We start from the raw sequence: 7,472 nt of genomic DNA, 5'->3' as shown, positions 1-7,472 counted from the left end.
GGAGCCATGAACCTCCCTGGAGGCGAGGAAAGATCACGGATATCTGTTAACGAATTTAAAAAGACTCCGTGACTTCATCATATTCAGAGAGGAGTAGGACTCAGGAATCAGGCAAAGGTCAAGAGGTAAGTTTTAATTTTTCAAAAAAAGGTGATTTCATTTTAAAATTTGTTAATTTTTTATTTGTCAAGAGAAACTATTTCTTTTCTTTTCTTTTGAGACAGAGTCTCACTCAGTTGCCCAGGCTAGAGTGCAATGCCATGATCTCCGCTCACTGCAACATCTGCCTCCTGGCTTCAAGCAATTCTCGTGCCTCAGCCTGAGTAGCTGGGATTAAAGGTGTGCACCACCACATCTGGCTAATTTTTGTATTTTTAGTACAGACGGAGTTTCACCATGTTGGTCAGGCTGGTCTTGAACTTCTGGCCTCAAGTGATCTGCCTGCCTTGGCCTCCCAAAGTTCTGGGATTACAGGCATGAGCCACTGTGCCCAACCTTAAAAGAAACTATTTCTTAAGCCACATATTCATGTTTTATAGTTCAAGAATACAGGTCAGTGACAAATCTCTAGGTAATTCGACCCAAAGGAATACTTTATATTCCAAGATCACTTTGCACTCTGAAAGATACCTCATCTCCTCAAAATCTTTCAAAGAATCATAATTGCTGTAGAATCTGTGATTCTGTAGAATCTTCTTTTTTAGTTCAGCCACAGCAAACTTACAGAGGATTGCAACCCCCAGGGAAATAACAAATGCACCAACAGTATGAAATCACAGATGCTCAGCCAGAAGGCCACATATCTGATGTTTTGTCCAAGCACCGGAAGTCACAGTAGTTACTGTGCTCAAAAGGTATGTCAGCTTCAACACCAGCATCCTTCCTGGCTGATCGATTTCATTTTTTGACAGATGAGTTTGACACCACCAATCTAATCAGTGGCACCAAGGGACTGTAGCACAATATACTGTTGGTCCCGAGGCTGATTCCCAGGCCACAAGGGTAACTGCAATTCCATCGAGCCATAGCCAGCTACAGAATGCCTCCTCTTTAGGAAGCTCAGTTAAACTTTTTATGTCACCAACACGCCCCCCAGCCTCAGAGTTGTCCCTTCCTCACTCAACACACAGGACATTTATCTTCAACGTCACCACCTAGCTTTAAGCTTCCTTCGGCTTTCCCAACCACAACCTCCACTAACTACATGCTCAGGCCAGTGTTACAGCCTGCTGACCACTGGCAAAGGGCCTTGGCACATCCAGACATCTGCAGCCAGGCCTGCCTCTCACCTTCTAGGCTATTTTCCCCATAGAAGAACAAAACTGCTTGAAAATCAGACTGCACCAGTACAGGCATTCTTCCTGCTGCTGTGGATGTGTGTCTCGTTCCTGTGGAAAGGAGGTGTCTTGTTCTGGACAGTGCGGGGCGGAGCTGCTGGCAGTCAGAACGGAAGCATCGTGTTCAGGAGGAACACCATCTCCGGGAACCATTCTCCCCACACACATCTCGAGGCCAGCCCGCACCAGCTCAACTCTCTCCTAAGCGAGAGGCTGCCCTATTTGCATGATGCAGGTCTTGGACCGTTATGGACTGAGAGTACATTCTTTTGTATGAAGACATTCAATGCTGCACGTGGCATCTCTCACTACTGGACCCCCGAGCCCAGAACGCGACTGCTGAGGAGCAGGTGCTCCATCAATACGGGTGAAATAGATGAATAACAATACGTCCAGGTGCACTGGACACTTTGCAGTGTTGAGCACTGGGAAGACAAGGACGAAAAAGACACCATCCTTCCCTCCAAGGAGCTGTTTGGCTAGTGGAAGTTTCCCCTTGTTATTTGTCACTGGTGGGGTCAGAAATAGAGACAAGGTCAGCGGGTTTTGGACTAATCTAGGAGGGCCGGATCAGTGCTTCTTAAATGTGTTATTCACATACTGCTATCACAACTTCTACACTAGCTGCATGACCTCTATGCTATTCACTAAACTTTTTTCTTTCAATGGAGTCAAATTTTCTAACTAAATAAAGATATCTTTTGGTGGGGGAGAGTCTCACTCTGTCTCCCAGGATGGATAGCAGTGGTGTGATCACCGCTCACTGCAGGCTCAACCTCCCACCTCAGCCTCCCAAGAAGGTGGGACTACAGGCATGTGCCACCACACCTGGCTATTTTTTAAAATTTTTTGTAGAGATGGGGTCTCTCTCTGTAGCTCAAGCTGACCTCAAACTCCTAGGCTCAAGTGATTTTCCCTCCTCAGCCTCCCAAAGTGCTGAGATTATAGCAATGAGCCACTACACCCAGCTTAAATAAATATATCTTAAGGGTACTCTGTAACATTACCATATGTGAAAAACTGGTATCACCAGTGAAGAAATAGAAGATAGCCTTCAAAATAAACAAAGTAGAAAAAAACTTTCAAAAGAAATGCAAAGCAAAACCAGGTTATGAAATTCTAGGTAGCTGCCTCCATTTGCATGCAGTCTCAGTGGGGGCTGTTCTGTGCCTTTGTTCAAAAGGGAGACAGGCCAGGGTTAAGAGATGTTCAAACAGCAAACTGAGACTTTCTCCCTGAGACAACTAGAAGGACTGGAAGAAAACTGGAAATGAACTAAATCCCTCCTTGGTGACTCAGGGCCCTGTTCACATATCACTAGAAGGTATCTGCCACATCACCTGTGGTGTGGGGAAACCATAAAACCGAAATGAGCTTTAACATTTCTTTCAACATTCAGGTCCTATAACACCAGAAGTAGATTATTTAATGTCAAAGAAATCAAGCACATGGAAGAAAGACAGCACCTAAACAACATAGGTCTGTTGACTGAATTGGATTTCCAAAGTTTCCGGCCCTCCCAGGTTCAGAATATCCTATGGTCTTCGGGTTACAAATGAGGACAGAAAAGCAGAGAGAGAGGAGGGAATGTACCCAATCTATCCACCTGACAGTGACAGAGCTCAGAGGTCTTCATTTTGGATGAACCATGGGACCGAGACACCTATGAAAGGGGAGGGCTTGTAAAATCCTTTTATTCCCGACTTTAGACTACCTGTGTGTGCAGTATATATTTCCACCACTTCATGAAGTTCAGCCAAATAGCCCTTAAGAAATGAAGGCAATGACTTGGTGGAGGCCCTGCAGGTAGAGAACGTCAGAATTGTGAAAGACTGAATTGGATCCCATAGACGTTCCTAAGACCTGCTGGGGGAAGCTTGCACAAGTCTGGTCCAAAATCCGTTTGTAAGGAAATTGGTGAAGACCACAGCAAAGCTGGCCTTCACAGGTCACATACCCAGGCCCTGCTATCAAGCAACATCCAGCTTGGATATATTTTTCCAGAACCCCAGATAGAGCTAGGCTAACTTAACAGGTTGAACTCAAGGCATACCAAACTTTAAAACTGAAATTGGAGTTGACTATTTATATTACAAGAAGATTCTTCACTCTCCAAAAGCAACCCTTTGTAGTCTGAGCGCCCCTAAACACTTAAGTATTTGTTAACAGATTACTAACCATTTGGCAGGAGCACAAGCACTAAAGAATGTTTGTAGAGAAAGGAAGGGGAGGGAACTGGAATCTCTGCACCACTGGTTCACCAAACTTTGTGCTACATGCTTCACTTACACTATCTCATTTAACTAATCCTCCCAGCAGGGTTAATAATCTCCATTATACAGAAAAGGAAACTGAGTAAAGAGAAGTGAAGTAACTTGGCCAAGGTCACACAGCTACTACAGCACTAGAAGCAGGGACTGTTTCCAGCAGCACATGACATGGCCTTCCTAAGGAAGTGCCGTTTGCATTTTGTTACCATCATCACTAAAACATACCCCTCTGGCACACAGCGCAATAACTGTTTATTGACATGAATATACATAAAGGCTAAGAATGCCATACACAGTAAAGATGACCATATGGAGCTTAAAAATTATTACCATTCAGAGGCATCAAAAGAAAATTGTTTGAATATGCCAGGCTAGCAAGGGAGGGGATTCCTGGTGCCTAAAGCCCTGCTATTCCAGTCTTCTTTCTTTACACACACACACACACACACACACACACACACACACAATCCTTCAGCCAAAATATTCCACTTGAGTGAATGGAAAAGAAAGCCTGGAGGCATATGTCTAGCTTATTGCCGATGCCTGGCGTTCCCCAATCTGCCTCCCAGGATCTGGGATTTATCTTGCCCACCAGACAGAGCACAGAACTCCATTATGTAGGGTGGGCCAGGGATGCCATGGAGCAGCACTGTGTGACTGTACCTTCCAGAAACTCTGGATGTAGGATGGAAGGACTGTGGTACCTGGTAGACAGCAGGTGGGAAAGGATGGAGGGAAAAGAAAAGCACAAGACAGGGAGGAAAAGGAAGGGGAGAGTGGGAGGATGGGAGGCAGGAAGTTCGGTTAACATACACTGCCAGTGGCACTGGATGAAAATAATAGCCTTTTCTGTGATTGAAAGCATTTCTAAATATCAAAGGTAGGAACAGCTGCTGTGCTATGGTGGTGGGATTATGACTGCTTTTGTAAATGTCTTTTAATGTTCTTATATAGTTTTACAGCAGGTAAAATTTTGGAGCAGAAAGATATAAAAACATTCATGCATAGAAAATTCAGAACAAGTCACCAAGGGGAACTTGGTTTGTGTAATTTTATAAAACAGTGTTGCATACATTCCTAACCTATCCCCCAGTCCCCCTGAGAGCCACAATCAAGACCCACTAGACCAAGCTTCTGGATTTCACAGAGCTTAATGGGGCTTCTGATGGCAGGGGCTAGTCACCCACAAAGAGAGGCCACAGCATACAGAGGCAGGAGGCCTGCACCGGGGCCAGGACCATGCTCTGTGGACAAAGTAGGTGACTTCAGGCAAATCCCTTACCTGGCTGACTCAGGTCCTCTTCCTTAAAGTAAGAGGCTGCATGCGATCAGGAGTGATAAATTCAAATGCTTTAAAGAGTTAGGCTGGGAACACAGAACTGAATGAGCCATCAGGGACTATGGTGGCCTGGAAATCACACACTTGGGGGCCAAGGGTGCAGCTGCTACCCAGACCCCGGTAAATGCTGGGTCCCATGCTGCCACTGTAGAGAGGCTGGAAATCTATACTTTTTAAAATGTTTGGTTTAATTTTAATTTTAGGGTTTTTGTTTGTTTGTTTATAGAGATGGGATCCCACTCTGTTGCCTAGAATGAAGTGGTACAATCATAGCTCACTACGCGTAGCTTTAGACCCCTGGGCTCAAAGTTATCTTCCCGCCTCAGCCTCCCAAGCTGCTAGGTCTAGAAGCATGGGCCGCCACACCAGGAGAAAACTAGACTTTCATGTGGGCTCTAATTTTGCTGTTGGCATCTAGTTTCTAAAAAACGTAGGACCAAGCACAGTGCCTGAGCCTGTAATTCCAACACTTTGGGAGGCCAAGGCAGGATGATCATTTAAACCCAGGAGTTTAAGACCACTTTGGGCAACATAGCAAGACCCTATCTCTACAAAAAAACAAAAAAAAAAAATAGCTGGGCATGGTGGTGCATGCCTATAGTCTTAGCTCTTTGGGAGGCTGAAGCAGGAGGATCCCTTGAGCCCAGGAGTTCAAAGCTGCAGTGAACGAGGATCACACTGTACTGCACTCCAGCCTGGGCAGCAGAGGGAGACCCTGTCTCTAAAAAATTAATTAATTAAAATTTTTAAAGTTTTTTTTAAATTTAAATACCCTAAAGGCAACACCAAACATGGATGTGTTCTCTGAGTTAAATGTTCCAGAAATTTCCTGAGCATGCTGCGTCAAGTCAGCTGCTGACTGCCTTGCTTTATTAGTGCATGGGGTAGGTATCACTGAACCTGCGGTTCCTCCAAGACACCACTTTGGTCAGAGGAGACTGGCAAGAAAGTGGCAAGAAAAAGGGCAAGCACAGTTTCTGGGTGGAACTAATCAGATCTGTTCCTAGAGTAGGGAGGAGACCAGGTGGGGCCCCATCTGAGATTCCTTGAGCCCAGGGAAAGATGACAAAGTGCTTGGCAGAAGCATTTGACTCAGTGCCTCCTGACTCAGACTTTGAGACTGAGCATCGGAGACCCTTACAGCCCTGGAATCCGCTGTGGATCCCAGCACAAAGCTTCTCTAACTTCGACATGCACAAGGGTTCTGGTTCAGCAGGTGATGGGGCTGCTGCTGGGCCATGGACCACACTTTGAGGAGCAAGGCAGCACATCCACAATGCGCCCTCCCTTCCTCCTTTTCTCTCTCTCCCTGCGGCCCACAGACAAGTCTTCTTTATCCCCCGAAGCCCCCTCCTTCTCATGCTCTCATCCTATTTCTTTCCTATTTCTAACAAAACTTCTGAAAGTACAGTCTATGCCTGCTGCCTTCACATCTCCACCCATCCTCCTCTCTGTTCAACTCCATCATCTGGCTTCTACTCTATACTCCACCATGCTCCTAGAATTATTCCTTCAGGCTGCTAATCACCTTCTAATTGCCTAAAACAATGGCCTCTTCTGAGATCCTATCCAAACAAAGCTCTCTGTTTGATAATAATCATAATAATGGCTGATGCCTACCAGTTGGATAGTAAATGCACCAGACTCTGTCTCAAGTCTTTAAGAAGTACTTCAAATGTATTCTCTTACTACTCTATGATATGTTGTATGATTGGCCCCATTTTTACAAATGAGGAAACTGAGGCTCAGAGAGATTAAGTAATTTGCCCAAGCTAACACAGCTAAAAAGGGGCAGAGCCAGGATTGGCTACTACAAAGTCCTTACTCCTTCTCTCTACAACATTTTATTAAGAAAATTTCAAATAAGGCCGGATGCGGTGGCCCAGGTGGCTCATGCCTGTAATCCCAGCACTTTGGGAGGCCAAGGCAGGTGAATCACCTGAGGTCAGGAGTTCAAGAACAGCCTGACCAACATGGTGAAACCCCAATCTCTACTAAAAATACAAAAATGAGCCGGGGTGGTGGTGCACGCCTGTGGTCCCAGCTACTCAGGAGGCTGAGACAGGAGAATGACTTGAACCCAGGAGGCAGAGGTTGCAGTGAGCCCAGATCTCGCCACTGCACTCCAGCCTGGGCAACAGAACAAGACTCTGTCTCAAAAAATAAAAATAAAAAAAAAGAAAGAAAAAGAAAAAAGAAAAGAAAGGAAAATTTCAAATATACAACAAGGTTGAAAGAATTTCACAGACAATACCTGTACTAAATTTTACTGTATTGCTTTATCACAGATCTATCCAAAGATTGTCTCCTTCAGTTCCATTTGAAGAGCAACGTAGAAAGTACTTTAGAGGCGGAGCTTGGATGTTGCCATTTCTGCATTAAAAATTATTTGTCCTCTTCCGAAACCCATTCATCCCCATTCCTTTTGTGGCTGGGGAGTGTGGGGTGGGGAGGGGCAGCAGGAAGGGGAATGTTGATTCAGGAACATCTGCACACATCATCACAACACACAGCCCAACCAGCTCT

General features: G+C 45.2%; 1 protein-coding gene across 9 annotated transcripts in view; it reads right to left on the bottom strand.

The window, feature by feature from the left end:
- Positions 1 to 7,472, bottom strand: part of KCNMA1 (potassium calcium-activated channel subfamily M alpha 1) — a 767,391-nt gene that overhangs the window by 569,164 nt on the left and 190,755 nt on the right. The gene's annotated exons all lie outside the window — the stretch shown is intronic.

This window comes from Rhinopithecus bieti, unplaced genomic scaffold (assembly GCF_001698545.2).
Source record: "Rhinopithecus bieti isolate Rb0 unplaced genomic scaffold, ASM169854v2 scaffold_4781, whole genome shotgun sequence".
NCBI lineage: Eukaryota > Metazoa > Chordata > Mammalia > Primates > Cercopithecidae > Rhinopithecus > Rhinopithecus bieti.
The sequence above is the reverse complement of the archived record's forward strand: the minus strand, read 5'-3'. Positions and strand labels throughout refer to the sequence as shown.